Source organism: Pollicipes pollicipes, unplaced genomic scaffold (genome assembly GCF_011947565.3).
Source record: "Pollicipes pollicipes isolate AB1234 unplaced genomic scaffold, Ppol_2.1 Scaffold_7231;HRSCAF=8579_pilon_pilon_pilon, whole genome shotgun sequence".
Classification (NCBI taxonomy): domain Eukaryota; kingdom Metazoa; phylum Arthropoda; class Thecostraca; order Pollicipedomorpha; family Pollicipedidae; genus Pollicipes; species Pollicipes pollicipes.
The window spans coordinates 27659925-27675059 of NW_023597034.1; the positions used below are offsets into that span (position 1 = coordinate 27659925).

General features: G+C 60.8%; 1 protein-coding gene across 1 annotated transcript in view; it reads left to right on the top strand.

Annotated features, from left to right (window-relative positions):
- Positions 1–15135, top strand: part of LOC119109939 (telomerase protein component 1) — a 117830-nt gene that overhangs the window by 38680 nt on the left and 64015 nt on the right. The gene's annotated exons all lie outside the window — the stretch shown is intronic.

Here is a 15135-nt window from a genome sequence, read left to right on the forward strand (position 1 = left end):
CCTTGTTGCTAACAACATGTTAAGGGAGATTTTGTGCGCTAAACATGTCTTGTTGAGCATTCCATGTATCACAAAATGTCATCTCCTGTTTAATATTAGATCGTCGTTTTGCCAGGTGTATGTACGCTCTTACTCTCACACTCTGACCCACTGACATAATCTCCCTCACGACGATTTGTATTCTTCTAAGTGGAAGGCACAACATTGATTGAGAACATATCGCCGGCAGTTATATCTGGAAATCATGCTCACGAGCGGCAGATATGAATAATTCGACAAGTATGTTTTTCTTAGCCTTGACCGCCGCATGGCTGATGGAATGACATAATTCGAATAACGTTATTATGGCGTCATGGATGCCTGGGCGGTCTTGAAATAGTTCCCCGAAATAGTTTGCACAGCTCCGGGGGCGTGTAGCCAAGAAACTAGATTAGTTGAGGTCTTACGAGGGGCAGGACTGTGAACTGCACTAAGTGATCTTCAGGATGACTTTTTCTGTTCAAACCCCATACAAATGTGGAGCACTCCCTCCAAATAACCCCGCGCACGTTTGGCTTCAACATGGACCTTGTGTTCGTGGTACACCTGGACATGACATTACCTGAAGCAGTACTTTGAATTGCGGCAACACTTGTTTCTATAGTATTGCGACCACGCCAGCTCAACAAAACTCTGCAAAAGTGGCAACACAAATAAACCAATGGCAATTACTGTGTCCGTCCCTTTGGCTCAGTTGGTTAGAGCGCCTGCCTTCCGACCCACCCACCCGTGGCGGGGCGGGTTCGAGTCGCTTCGGGCGCTCGCTATTTGCCCTTAACAGGTATGGCCTGCGGCAGGTGGCAGCGGTCGCGCTAAAGGCCAGCTGATGTCAGTGGACAGGACGGACCGTGCCGAGCATTGCGGAACGCTAAACTTTCGCCTCTATATTCCGCCGCTGCCTGGAATTGCGGAATCGGATGGTAGGCGTCAGGACTCGCACAACAAACACTGCTTAGCGTGAGGCTTGCTCCCAGAAATCCATCTATTCGAAGGGTTTCGGATGAAATCGTTTAAAAAGATTACAAGTAAATTTACTTCCGTTGTTTGCGTCAGGAACCTCCATGCTTCTTATAATCAAAATTTTTGCATCGTTCTGAAAATAAAAATACCGGAAATCTCTTGGTGAATCCAATCCTTTTAATTTCTCTGGGATGGGAAGGCTGAGCGATACAAATACAATTGAGGAGCCAGAAATATCCATGAATGGGCAAGCGACGGTGCTGATACCATGAGACGTCCTGAATGGGACGAGGGCGCTTGTGTGATGACCGCCACCATCCACGAACTTTGAACTGCATGCGGGCACGTACGGGTCGGATGCAGCACCCATACCCCTAAACATTGAAGCTACTGATGTCGTCCATGCAGCGTCGCCCTGGGATGGTGGTCGTGTGGTGATTGCTCAGCTGTTGGTTGGCTTATGTATCGATGCATTAAGCTGGGGAGGGCGTCTTATGTGGGGTATCGCTATCCTTTCGTCTCACATGTATCTGATATCTTTTCTCACAGTCGATTTTAAGGAGGTTGTATGGTCGTGCGTCGACCATCTCTGTTAGGTTTATAGCCACCGTTGCCAGACTCGTGTGAAAGAACGCCCCGACTAATGTCACCGAAGTACGCCACATGTATCTTGCTGAGAGCATACTGAGCCGGATGTTCGGGCGTTTAGTGCCCCCGTAAACCCAGATACCCAGCTCTCGAAGTCCGGCCGGTGGCGGTGAGTGTCTCTGTAGTGGGCGTGGCACCAACCGCTATCGGCACGGTCAGGACACCCCGATGCACCCACGCGAGCACATGCTGGCCTGTCGCGATGGCCAGGTGCCGCTCCTGGCTGGCTGTCCGAGCGCGGTGGACAGCGATGCCGCAGCCGGTTTTTTACGTACGTTCCTCTTCGGCTTTCTCCTGTAATATACCGTTGTCGATGTTTGTGAAATATGCTGCTGCGGGAATTCACATTGTCCCATGACTGTCACTTGTTAGGCAAAGTTGTTGCTTAACGGCAAGTCACACGAGATAAACTACGAATTGCGCAGCGTTCGTGCCAGATGATTGAACAAGTTACAGGCACGTATGGGTGTATTAGCGGTCCGAGCCAAAAGGGAAAGCCACGCCGTTTGCGTTATTTGCGGACCCTGTAGATTCGATCGGAAACGTGCCGGCTGTGGCTACTCAAGCCACGACAGGTCCGCGGACCCTGTAGATTCGATCGAAAACGTACCGACCGTGGCTACTCAAGCCACGGCTGGTCCGCGGACCCTGTAGATTCGATCGGAAACGTACCGGACTGTGGCTCTTCAAGCTACGGCTGGTCCGCGGACCCAGGAGATTCGATCGGAAACTTACCGGACTGTGGCTCTTCAAGCTACGGCTGGTCCGCGGACCCTGTAGATTCGATCGGAAACTTACCGGACTGTGGATGCTCAAGGCACGGCAGGTCCGCGGACCCTGTAGATTCGATCGGAAACTTACCGGACTGTGGCTACTCAAGCTACGGCTGGTCCGCGAAGTTGTGCTACGATCCACCTCCGTGTCGTGGTGCAGGCCAGCGTTCTGTGTGGCGATTGCGCCGCGTTTGGCGTTGGGGTCGACGACCGGGGCCTGCGTCCCGCCCAGCCGTCCGCTGCTGCTCGGTCACAGCCCGTCTGAGGCGACCCCGCGGGCGCCGCCAGCCAGCCGGGGGGAGGCGGCAGGGTGTCGCCGTCGACTTTCTCTCCCGTTGCGTGGAGCTGACCACCCGGTAACCAAACAGGTGGCCCGGTATGCGCCTGCCGGCACGCGCCGATGTGGGTCAGTCTCGCCGGCCACGGGCGCGGTGGCCGGTCGGTGAATCTGCCCGCTGACGGGTAGGACGGGATCCAGAGCTGGCAGGTCCGCGGCCTCTGCGGCTAACCGGTCGCCGTTTTGGCGGCCCACTTCCGCAGGTTGCGGGAACGTCGGCTCCGTGTTTTTCCGGGCGCTTATCTGTCGTCGAGCGGTAATCCCGTTTGAGATTGCCTCAAGAGCCGGCCTCAATCCGCGCGGTTCAGCCAGATCCACTCGTCAGCCAACCAACCGCCAGCCACCAGCGTGACGTGCGGTGGCTAGCCGGTCCCTGTCTGGTGCGCAGCCTGAAATATTAAACGTCCCCCCCCCCTACGCCACCATGTTGGGGTGACTGCCGTAACCGATATCCCTAGCGATGACCGACTCGTACAAGTAACCGCATGGACAATGCCTTCGGTTTAATGAGTGGCTGGGAACACAGCTGTTGGCCACTGAGTAGCTTTGAGAGCATTGCTGTTGGCCACAACATGGCTGCATAAATAGCGCTGATGACTCACGTAGTGACTGTGTGAGCAGCGCTGTTTGTTGCACGACCGTGCGGAGATTGCTGCTGGTCGCTATGAGGGCGGCAGCATCGGTTCGCTGAATGTGAGAGCAGCACTGTGTGTTTGCTCGGTGACTTGGCAGCAGCGCTGTCGGCCCCCAGCGGAGCACGGCGGCCGGGGTCGACAGCAAGATCCGAAGGCTGTACCGCAGGCGGCGGACTCACGCCTGCCCTCTCGTTCGGACGTGACGCCTGGCGCGGTGCCCTCTCGCGGCACCGCGCCAGGCGTCACGACAGGCGTCACGACGGGCCAGGCGTGCTCCGTCCGTCCCGTGTTGCTCGTGGTGGGTCAGGCCGACCGCCGGCCGACGTCGGCCGCCAGGGCGTCAGCCGCGGTCTGACCCCCGGGTCCGACGCTGGGTCTGGGTTCGGGACGGCCCCTGTCGTCCAGCCCTGGGTCGGGTTCAGAGTGCATCCCAGGAGCATGTCAGCGTGCTGTCGGGATGGGGTCCGAGTGCCGATCGTTGTCGGGTTGTCGGTGCCAGCCGCTCGTCGGCCAGCTCCGGCCGGACGCTGGAGCAGTACGCTCTGTTCGACGGCCGGTGACCGGAGACTGGTGACCGGCGGCGGCCGCGCCCGCGCCGCCGGGCCGTCTCTGCATACCTGCCGGTGCCGCTCGGTGCCGGTATGGCGGCCCGCCGACCCACAGGCGGCTCACGTACGCCGTTTTTGTCGCGGCGGCTCGGGTGCGGGGGCCGACGCGGGCGCGCCGGTGGGCCGCCGCCAGTGAGCCGTTCAGGCAGGCGCCTCACTGGCGCGCTCACTCAGCAGCATCCCGAACCGGACAGGGTGTGGCCCGGATTCCGCGAACGTGCCCGAGAGGTCCGCGCTCCGCCCGTCGCCGCTTCGTTTATCGTCCGCAGCGCGTCTGCCCGCCGCCTGACTTTCGTCCGTCAGCGGGCGGCGCCGGCCCGCCCAGCGCGGCGGTGTGCCGGCTAATTTGGCCACCTCAGCCGACCCGAGCGAGCCGCTGGGCGCGCCGCGCCGGCCGCCTGACGCCGGCTGCGACGCCGCCCCGGGCGGCAGACGAGCGTCACGGCCGGCCGGCCCTCAGCGCACGGAGAGCGGCGATTAGCTCTGCCGCCCGTGGCCGGTATGCGTCCGTCCCGTCCCGTCCCGTCCCGTCTGCCGTCGCGTCCTGCGACCGGTGTGCACCGCACAGGGACGCGACGGCTGCGGAGGGATGGTAGGGACGGCACGGCCGAAGAGGCACGTGCTAGCTGTGAGGGGACGGGACGGCTGCAGAGGGACGGGACAGCTACGAAGGGACGGGACAGCTGCGGAGGGACGGAGTGGCTGCAGAGGGACGGGACGGCTGCAGAGGGACGGGATGGCTGCAGAGGGACGGAACAGCTACGAAGGGACGGGACAGTTGCGGAGGGACGGAATGGCTGCAGAGGGACGGGATGGCTGCAGAGGGACGGGACAGCTACGGAGAGACGGGACGTCTGTCCGATCAAACGGCTTCGCTTGTCGGAGATACAAATTCCGCCCAGTTTTACTCACGGTTACTGAGAGCAACTTTGCAGCTGGTTATTGTCGACGGGCGGCCAGCGTTGGATTATTTGCCGTGATTGGGGCGGCTTTCGTGGGTTGCCGTCCCGTCCCGTTTGTCACATCATTGCAGTTTATAAGGGTTACTGTCGTTGCCGAAATATCAGTCGAATTGCCACCGTGTGCCGTGGTGAACACAGCTTGACTGGGGTGCATGAGGTCTGCTGTCGGTGCCGAAACAATGTCTGTCAAACTGCTATGGTGCTGATGAATGGTAGCCTGGCCTCCCGGCTGCCAGACCCGGGACTCGGTTACGGCCTGGTAGAAAACAGCGACGCGCGGCTGACTCTATTGAGATCTGATTGACATATTCAGATCCTGTTATTAAAACAGCGCCCCGAACAAAAACAAACGCAATGGTCAGTAGGTGCTGATGACTGGCCGTGGTTGTACAGCGAAACTCGTTTGAAGCGACCGTGCCCCGATTCGTAGCCTAAGCAATCAGAGTCCCGCCGCTTCTTGTCAAATATCCAACTGGAACATTGAAGCTGCAACCGACAGGTGATGAGGACCGTAACAGTTGTTATATGACGCGCGTTGTTTACGCAAGATTTCGGATGTTACAAGGCCGGCTGCCGTCAGGTGGTAGTTGGTCCTCAGAACGTTACGAGTGAGTATGTCTGGTTTGTTGACTGGCATTTGGCTTTGCCTGCATTCGGGTTTGAACTTTTCGTCCTGCAATTTTGGACGGCGCACTAAGTGCTGCATCACCGAGATGGAAAAGTGTTACGCTGCCGTAGTAGGCAAGCGGGAATGAGGCAAGCTCACCCATGCATGACTTGGTAGCTGAAATTTGTGTCGTGGTCAGGAGCAACCGGCCTTTTTCTGTCACGGAGTTATGTGCTGTGTGCTCTGATGCTGGTAGGTTTCTGGTTGGCTCATGGACGGGCTTCTTGGCCTGAATGAATAGTGCTTTGTCCGATGATGTTCACACTATGTACGTATTTTAACTGTATAGATCACCTCTCGAAGCCGTCCATTTGCTCTGCGTGGACATTACTTGCAGCCTCGCGCTACCACGCCAGCAGAGCTGACGCGCGCCCGCCGTCTTCGCCACCCTCTCGCGACCGGCGTGTTGTGCGGCGCGGCGATCTCGGCGCAACCTCGGCGGCTGCCTGACGCGGCCCGTGACGTCTCAGTGGCGATGACCTGCGCTGGCCGGCCCGGCCGTGTGCGGGCTCGCCGCGGCACGCATACCGATGCGGTGACGGCGCGCCGGCGCCGGCGGCCGCGGCGGCCCTAGACGGCGCGGCGTGCAGCGCAGCGCGCCGCCAGCCGTCCCGGTCCGCCCGCCAGTGGACGCTGGCTGGGCGGGCCGCGGCCGCAGCGCTGTGAGCCACTGTGCTAGGACGCGGTCCGCCGCCGCCGCCGCCACCGCAGAAGCGGCGGCGGCATCGATGCATTCCGGAGCGGTAACGGTTAAACGGCCGCCGGGGACTTCATGCAAATGATGTAGGAGGGGCAGCGAGGAGCGTATTTCAAATGATTGCATTGGTTTTCCCGCTTGTAGTGCTTCTTCAGGAGTTTTGTGTATGTGTCCGACAGAGTGAGAGAACTTCGATGGAGATCCAATGGTGTAAGCTTCGTAGACAAACACTTGGGAGCCAAGGAAATGAAATACGAAATTCCATCCATTGTCGTTGCTCGGGTTGCTCGGCGCACGCAACTTCTCGGGCGGTGGTGTATTGGTCGAACTTAACATGCCGGCTCTGACGCGTCAATAGCCATTACGAATAGCTGGGCTCCACATCTCGTCTCGCACGCCTCAAGGAGGCACGACTCTCGCTGTCCGGTGGCCGGCGGCCGCCCGGTGGCGCCAGCGGGCGGCCGCCGGCGGAGGCGCCGGTCAGTAGGTGGCGCTGACGCGTGCGAGCAGCGCGGCGGCGGCGGCGGCGGCGGCGCTGAGCAGCAGGCGGGCGCTGGTCGGCGCTCCGCCGGCGCCGCTGCACTCCAGCTCGTGGCTGAGCGCGGTGAGCAGCGACTGGCCGGTGGAGCAGCGCGCCCGCCGCAGCTGGCTGACGGTGTCCCGGCACCGCGCGTCGCCCTCCGGCGCCGGGCAGAAGTAGTGCCGCCACTGACTCAGCCACTCCTCCGCCCACCTGCCGGCCACACACGCGCGTGCGTTACCACGTTGCGGCGTTACACGCACGGCACTGTGCGACCGTTTGATGCTGCTTTGTATCGGAGTAAGAACTCACAACGCACAACGCTGTTTGTCATACCATTATACCGATCGCTCGACCCCCGCCGCGTTGCTCGTCTGGCACACCCGCAGAAACTGCCTGACATCGGCGGCACCAATGGAATCTGCCCGCGTAGTTGAACTCTAGATAGCATCTGCGTAGTTAGGGTGGCCAGGACCGTTTGAAAGTGTGTCAAACACATGGACCGGATCCAACTCTGCTTCATTGCAAACACACGCTCTGTTGATCGATTGACCGGTAGGTGGTACGACCGTGATCGGTGAGATGATGGGCGCGATAGATCAGTGATCGGCGAATGATCGGCGCGACGGATCAGTGAACTGTGACGTGATCGACGCGACTGTGCGTCGATCACGCCACGCACGTGCGTAGTGGCGCACACGCCGCGCCCTGTCGCTCGGTGGCTACGCGCGCATGTCATAGCGCCCTCAGTCCCCCACCGCCTTCCCACACCAGCTGGGCCCGACGTCAGCACGGCGGACGTTACCCGATGCCGCCGTCGGAGCAGTGGCAGGCCCACTGGTCGCCGGTCACGCGCAGCTCGGTGAGGTAGACGGAGCCGGCCTCGCCCGGGTAGGCGGTGGTGGAGGGCCGGCCGACGGCCACGGCGCCGGCCAGCCGCAGCGACACGTAGCGCACGGCGCCGCCCAGCGCGCGGAACACGTCCGCCGGCACGGCAAACGTGGCCGGCACCTGGCGCACCGTCAGGTGCACGTGGTGGCACGTCAGGTCCTGCAAGGAGCGGCGGCTCTCGTCAGTTTTCACGTCGTGTTCGGTCCTGGGATGGGTGATGGCACGGCTGCTGATGGGTGGTAGCGCGGCTGCTGATGGGTGGTAGCACGGCTGCTGAACCCTTCCCCATCGGTCAGCTCGATATATAGATTGCTGAGCGAAAATTCGTCCTTGTCCAGAGAACCTGCCAAAGAGACTCCGCCGACTGCACTTGTCCTTAGGGTGACGCTGTGAGGCTTAAGTTGATGAATTCATCGTTCGACTCGTGTTTTACCGTGTCAGTCAGGTCGGACCACGTGTGCGTCAGTTTCAGCTCGATGGCAGTGTGCTGATGGCGGTGGAGCAGGCGACAAATCACATATGTGTCGACTGTCAACACGGCGGAGGCAAGCTAATGCTCTTCAACACGGACACGCATGGTCATGATTCGTTCGTCGGGCCGCCGCGGTGGCGACGGCGGGCCCGTCGGCTCGTCACCTTGAGCGCGTTGGCCGCGATTCGCTGCGCCTGCCGCCCGCTGATGGTGATGTTGCACAGCTGGTGACCGAGCGGGCCGTGCAGCTGGCCCGTCAGGCTGCCGTTCAGCCGCAGCTGCAGGTGCCGCAGGCTGGGCCGGCTCGCCAGCAGCGCCGCCAGCCGGCCGGCCGGCTCCGCACCGCTGACGCTCAGTCGCAGACTGGTGAGCGAGCCGAGCGGCGCCAGCAGCTCCGGCTGGTGGCAGCGGAGCGCTCTTAGATGGGCGTCGCGGAGGGCGGGGCACACAGAGACGGGCGCCGCGGAGAGCGGTGCGCACAGAGACGGGAGCCGCGGAGAGCGGGGCACACAGAGACGGGCGCCGCGGAGGGCGGGGCGCACAGAGACGGGTGCCGAGAGCTTGTGTTGGCGAGAGCAGGAAGTTTTGAGATCAGGCCGGGACAACGGAGCGCGACGAGACTATGCCGAGGAGAACGTGACATTTTGAGATCGGGCTGGCAGAAACATGGGCGGCTAGGCTTTGCTGATAGGAACAGCACGTGCTAAGATAGGGCGGGAGCGAGGGGGCAGGGCGTGCTCAAGCTTGCTTGCCTGCATGCTCTCGGTGTCGACTTCGGCCAGATCCAGATGGTTTAGCTTGTCCAGCCCGTCCAGGCTGAGTTCGGAGACGTTGCGGAAGGGGTTCCCGGCCAGTCCCAGCGTGGTCAGCTCGGAGAGCATGCTCCAGACGGCGCGGTCAACGGCCGTCAGCTGGTTTCCGCCCAGCTCCAGCCGCCGCAGCCGCGTCAGGTTGGCGAACGCGTCCGCGTGCAGGCTGACGATGCCGTTTCTGGCGACGTCTACCTCCTCCAGCGTGTGCCCGGCCACGGCCGGGAAGCGCGCGAGCGAGGCGTTGGCTACGCGCAGCCGCCGGAGCTGGCGGAGGTCGCGCAGCGCCGCCGCCGCCGCCACGTCGCCCAGCGGGTTGGTGGAGAGGTCGAGCCGGCGCAGGCCGCGCAAGCCGCGGAACGCGCCCTCCTCGATTGACGCGATGGCGTTGTGGGCGAGATCGAGACGCGCCAGCCCGTCGAGCCGATGCAGCAGGTCGTCAGTGAGCACGCTGATGCGGTTGTGACTGAGGTCGAGCTCGCGCAGCGAGTCGCCCACCCGGCTAAGACAGTCGCCCGGGAATGTGGTCAGGTTGTTGCGCGAGGCGCGCAGCGTTTGTAGCGGGGTGCGCCGGAACAGGTTGGCGGGCAGCTCGCGCAGGCCGTTGTGGGAGACGTCCAGCACGTGGAAGTGCACCAGGTTTTGGAACAGCTCCGGTGGCAGCTCCGTCAGCTGGTTGTGGGACATGTTAACCATCTGTAGGTTGACTGTGTTCTGGAAGGCGTCGTAGTCGACGTCCTCGATGGCGTTGAAGCTGAAGTCGAGCAGCTGGATGTACGGCATGAGGCCAAACACGTCGCGCGTGACGTTGGTGATGTTGTTGTGCGCCAGCGACGCGTGTGTCAGTGAGGAACGCATCGTCTCGAAGAATTTGCCCGTCATGCGGCCGATGTCGTTGTGGCTCAGGTCGATATACTCGAAGCTGGTGAAGCTGCTCCAGTACTCCTTCTCCATGTCGAGCGCTGCGATGCTGTTGTGGCTGACGTCCAGCTGGAGGCTGGCCAGTGTGCCCACCTGGTCGAATGCGTCCAGGTTGAGCGCGGTCAGCTGGTTGTACGCCAGCGAGATACGGCTGGCGCGTGGCAGACTGCTGAATGTGCGGTCGGGCAGCACGCTGATCCGGTTATTCTCCAGCGATATGGTCCGGACCTTTTCTAGCTCGCTGAAGGCGCGCGCCGACACCGAGTCGATGGCATTGTCCGACAGCTGGACCAGCTCCAGTGAGTCCAACTTGCGAAACGTGTCGGCGCCGACAGCCGGGATCTGGTTGAACGCCAGCCGAACGGTCTCCAGGCTCGGGTTGTGCTCCCCGTTGAAGGTGGTCGTCTCCAGCTGTGCGATGCGGTTGTGCTCGAGCAGCAGGTGCCGGAGGTCCTTCATGGTCTCGAACGATTTGGCCGGCAGTGCGGTGAGCCTGTTGCCAGAGAAGTCGAGCCGCTTGAGGCTGGTGAGGTACTGCAGCTGATCGGCCGGGAACGTGGCCCCGGCGTACCCGTCGAACACCTCCAGCGTCTCCAGACTGGGGCCGAGCTTGGCGAAGCTGCGCGCGTCGATCTCGGCAATGCGGTTGTGGGACAGGTCCAGGTGCTTGAGGATGGGGCAGCTGCTGAAGGCGTCGGCGGCGATCGCCTGCAGGCCGTTCTTGGCCAGGTACAGCTGGCGCACCGACTGGCCAATGCTATCGGCGACCTCGGCCGTCAGCCGGTCCCCCTCCAGCACGCTGAGGCCGGCACTGTGCGGCTGCACGTCCAGCGCGCTCACGTTCATCGAGCCCATGGCGGCGCCGAGCAGGTTGAGCCGGCGCAGCTGGCGCAGCTCGTTCAGGGCGTCAGCGGGCACCTCGGCCAGCCGGTTGTCGTTGAGCGCCAGCGACTGGAGGCCGGCCAGCGCCGGCAGCGACTGCCACGGGAACGCCGCCAGCCGGTTGTAGCCGAGGTCGAGAACCTGCAGCGAGTCGGCCAGCGGCAGCAGCGTGTTGTTGGCTAGGTGGCGCAGCGAGCAGTCGTGCATGTACAGCTCGCGGACGGGCGCGCCGCCCTCGAAGGCGTCCGGCGCCACCAGGTCCAGCTGGTTGCCGCGCAGATACAGCCGGTCCAGCTGGGCGAACTGCGCCCAGGCGCCGCCCGAGAGCTGGCTGATCCTGTTCTCGCTGAGGTCGAGCAGCCGCAGCCGCAGCTGGCCGTCGTAAGCGTCGCTGACGGTGTCGTTAATGAGGTTGCCGCTGAGCACGACGGTGTGGACGCTGGTGCCGTGCAGCGCGGCGAACGGCATCTGCCCCAGCAGGTTGTGCGCCAGGCCGAGCTCGACCAGCCGCGGCGCGCCCGCCAGCGCGTCGGCCGGTAGCGTGGTCAGCACGTTTGAGGCCAGGTCCAACTGGCGCAGTGAGCTCAGGGCCGCTGACGGCACCCTCGGGCAGCTGACGGATGAAGTTGTTGGCCAGCAACACCGTCTCTAGGCTGTCCTCCAGGCCTTGCAGATCGCCCCGTCGCAGCGTCGATATCTGGTTTCCTGAATAGAAAGAATATCCATGAATTGAAAGGAAGGAATGTGCATGCCGGAAAGGATGGTTGGGCGTTCTCAAGTGTGTCGTTTTGTTGCCTGGGAGATCACGCCAAACGGAAACACCGTTGATCAACATGTGTGCCAGAAATGCTCTGTTTCCTGTTGGACCTTCAGCTAGCGGCGCTGTAAGCGAACGTCGCCGCGTAGGCAACGAGGCCATCGGGCGCTGAGGCGGTCATGAGACTCGTCTCATGGCCGCTGGTGGCTGATCGCTGAAGAGGCTGATCAGCGTTAGCCGTTGTCCGAAAGGTGGTGTCTGTTGAAACCAGTGTATGCCCGCGTCGTCGTCAGTTTGTTAAAACGTCTTACGTGTGACATATAGAAAAGTTGTGTTTTTCGATTATTGGTACCGGCGAAGCCCAGTTCGTTATCCTTGTGGGATCTGACGCCGGGCAACTAAACGCCCATTTGGCCCCCTCGTTTTCCTACAATCTGTGCCTATTTTACTGGGCTTTGCGTTTGAAGCGCCGTGTAGGCCCGCTCGTCGCTGCCGGAAGCCGTATGCAGTCCGCCGTGGCGACGCCCACCGTTATGCGTCACGTGGCCAGCACAGCGCGACCCAAGTATTGATCGGCCCAATTTTGGACCACAGGCGGCGAATCCCGACGCCGCCCGCAGTTATTAGCGTTTGTGGGATCCATTGGGGCTCCCGTTCGTCGAACATTGCCGATGCTTTGATCCTGCCAAGTCGGGATCAATGTCTGGTGGTGCGGGAGCCAGCAGTCACAACCACAATGTTTGTGACATTCGGTGTGTGTGAGACGGTAGCCGGTGTTGTGGATGCTGTGATCTTCTGGGGTTTGTTAGTTATTGTGATGAAGCGCCAAAAATATCACGCCGCTATGTACAGAAAATCGGGGTTTGATCATTGGTAGATCTGGGCATGGGTGGTGTTGAACCCGTGCCAGGTAAACGTCTTTTAATAGCATACTTTTTAAATTAAGCTCATTTCGGTGGAAGTAAGCACGGCCACCGCCATGCCTGTCGTGCCACATTCTTCGTCCGTGGGTGCAATATGCTTTTCATATAATTTGACATAATAGACTTTGCAGAGTTAAAAAAGTATAAAAAACTTGATACCATTGGTACATAGCTTACAGCGCTCAGTGTGCTGTGTAGCATTAGTGCAGCCAGTGCAGGCTTATGGATAGAGCCTGAGCATTCCCATAGCAATTAGTTTTAGTACCTGCTTTGAGAACTCGTATTTTTGGAAAAAAAAAATCAAACCCAGCTTAGATGACCTAATGAAACGCGTAAAGTGGGACGATCATGGAGACAGACGCATCTGAAATGGCCCGATGCCCGCAGAAGACTAAAACTGACTACACAGACTGACTACGCAGACTGACTACACCGACAGACGGGCTGACTAAGGTACATTGGGCGTTGGTACGAACAGTCGAAGGCTGGCCAGCTGCCGAAGGGCCTGTTGCGATACCCTGGAGGAGGGGGATTGACCTGAGAGGTCGAGCAGTCGAAGGCTGGCCAGGTGCCGGAGGGCCTGGTGCGGTACCCGGGACAACCGGTTGCCGCTGAGATCCAGCTGCCACAGCGAGCGCTCCAAGCCGCTGAACGCCCGCTCCGGCACCGACTGCAGCTCGTTGTCTTGTACGGCCAGGCGCCACAGGCCTGCAGCGCACCAGGGCGACCGTGAGCCCTGACGGTAACGCATGTCTACGACACAGCACAACAACACGGCGTAACGTTCAACCCGCGCCCTGCCTGAGGGCCACGAGCCGTGCTCGTTTAACGGGCGCCATTCGGGACTCATACGTCGACTCGCCGCCACGGGCGTGTGGGGTGCAGACCTGCCGCTGGAAGAGCACGCTGCCGTGGCTCACGTCGCACGAACCACCGCGCGGCGTGCAGCAGGCGGGAGTGGCAGGAGGGCGCGCACGGCCGAGCACTCACGCGCCATGAAGAAGCGATCGGCGCTCAAGCTCTCCAGACCGTTGTCGCTCAGCGTCAGCGCGAACACCTTGGTGGGTGTTGATGGCGGCCGGCACGTCCACCAGCCGCACGTGCTCGCAGAAACCAGGCCCAGGTCGGGCCCGGCGTTGCTGCACGTGCAGAGCGGGCTGAAGTGGCAGGGTGGGTAGCGGCGCCGCGCTGCGAGAAGCGAGCGGCGCGGGTCGCCGGCGCTGGCCGGCGCGGCCGCGGCGGTGGCGCCGGGCTCAGAAGCACCCACCGCGCCCGCCCACAGCATCAGCAGCAGCGACAGCGCCGTCAGACAGACGGACACCGTCAGGAGACGGTCAGACGCTGTGGACAGGGCAGGCCCACAGCATCAACAGCAGCGACAGCGCCGTCAGACAGACGGGCCGTCAGCAGACCGTCAGCAGACGGTCAGACGCTGTGGACAGGGCAGGCCCACAGCATCAACAGCAGCGACAGCGCCGTCAGACAGACGGGCCGTCAGCAGACCGTCAGCAGACGGTCAGACGCTGTGGACAGGGCAGGCCCACAGCATCAGCAACAGCGACAGCGCCGTCAGACAGACACCGTCAAGGAACGGTCAGACGCTGTGGACAGAGTGGCAACAACAATCAGTTTTCGGTGGCCTTCAATTTGATATGATACAAGATACATTTGGCACACGATATGATATTTGGTAGATATTGTTGCCTGGTCTTGAGCGAGGATATTTTACCGTCCCATATGCACAGCGTGTGTATTATGTGCTGGAATATGTCAAGAGAATACTGATGTGTAGCGTTTGCAGTTCTTTCCGTTTGTTCGACGCTTTGTCGGTAACAAAATTGTTACACGTGGTGCTTCTGGTATGTCCATACCACATTCCACAGGCTTACAACGTTAACTCGATGTGGGGAGATCCCATGTTGAGGATATAATTTGGGGAGAACCCGCGTTGAGGATGTGATTTGCTGACACGGATTGATTGGTAGCTCGTCTGGCGCGGCCCCTTCCAAGACGCCCGTCGTCGCTACCGGCGCCATTAAAACCAAACTACTGTGGCTGGTGACAGTCCGATGCAGGCACTGCGACGCCGGGGACGGTCGCGGACACCTCTGAAGTGGAGGTGTGGGCACATCGGAGCAGGAGTCGGGACGCACCCAGATCAACAAGTGTGGGTACGGCAAGGAGAGGAACGTGGGCACCACTGGCACAGGGACTTGGGCCCACCGAAAGGAGGGATGTACCGGGTGTTTGGGGGACTATAAGAGCGTTTTCATCTGTGATGCGATTCTTGATTACTTGCGTCGTGGTGGTGACGTCAGTAGCGTGGGCCCATGATTTTTTTGCGGGATATGCCATTACTTATGGACATAATTTACCAAACAGTGACTTAGGTAGGTGCCAGCATTCGCAAATTGTTGATGTGTGAAAAGTGGCCAAGAAAATGATGCATGCTGCTGGAATCTTTGCCACAACTACATTCCGTTTGCAATATCCTTCATGCTAGAATCCGCTACCACAGTCATCGTAAAATGAAGGTGCGGTTGCATGTGCTTGTGAACCGCACCTCGTCGAGCCGCGCGAGCGCGGGCGCGCGGCTCCGGCGTGGGACCAGACCGCTGGGCGCGGCGCGCGCTC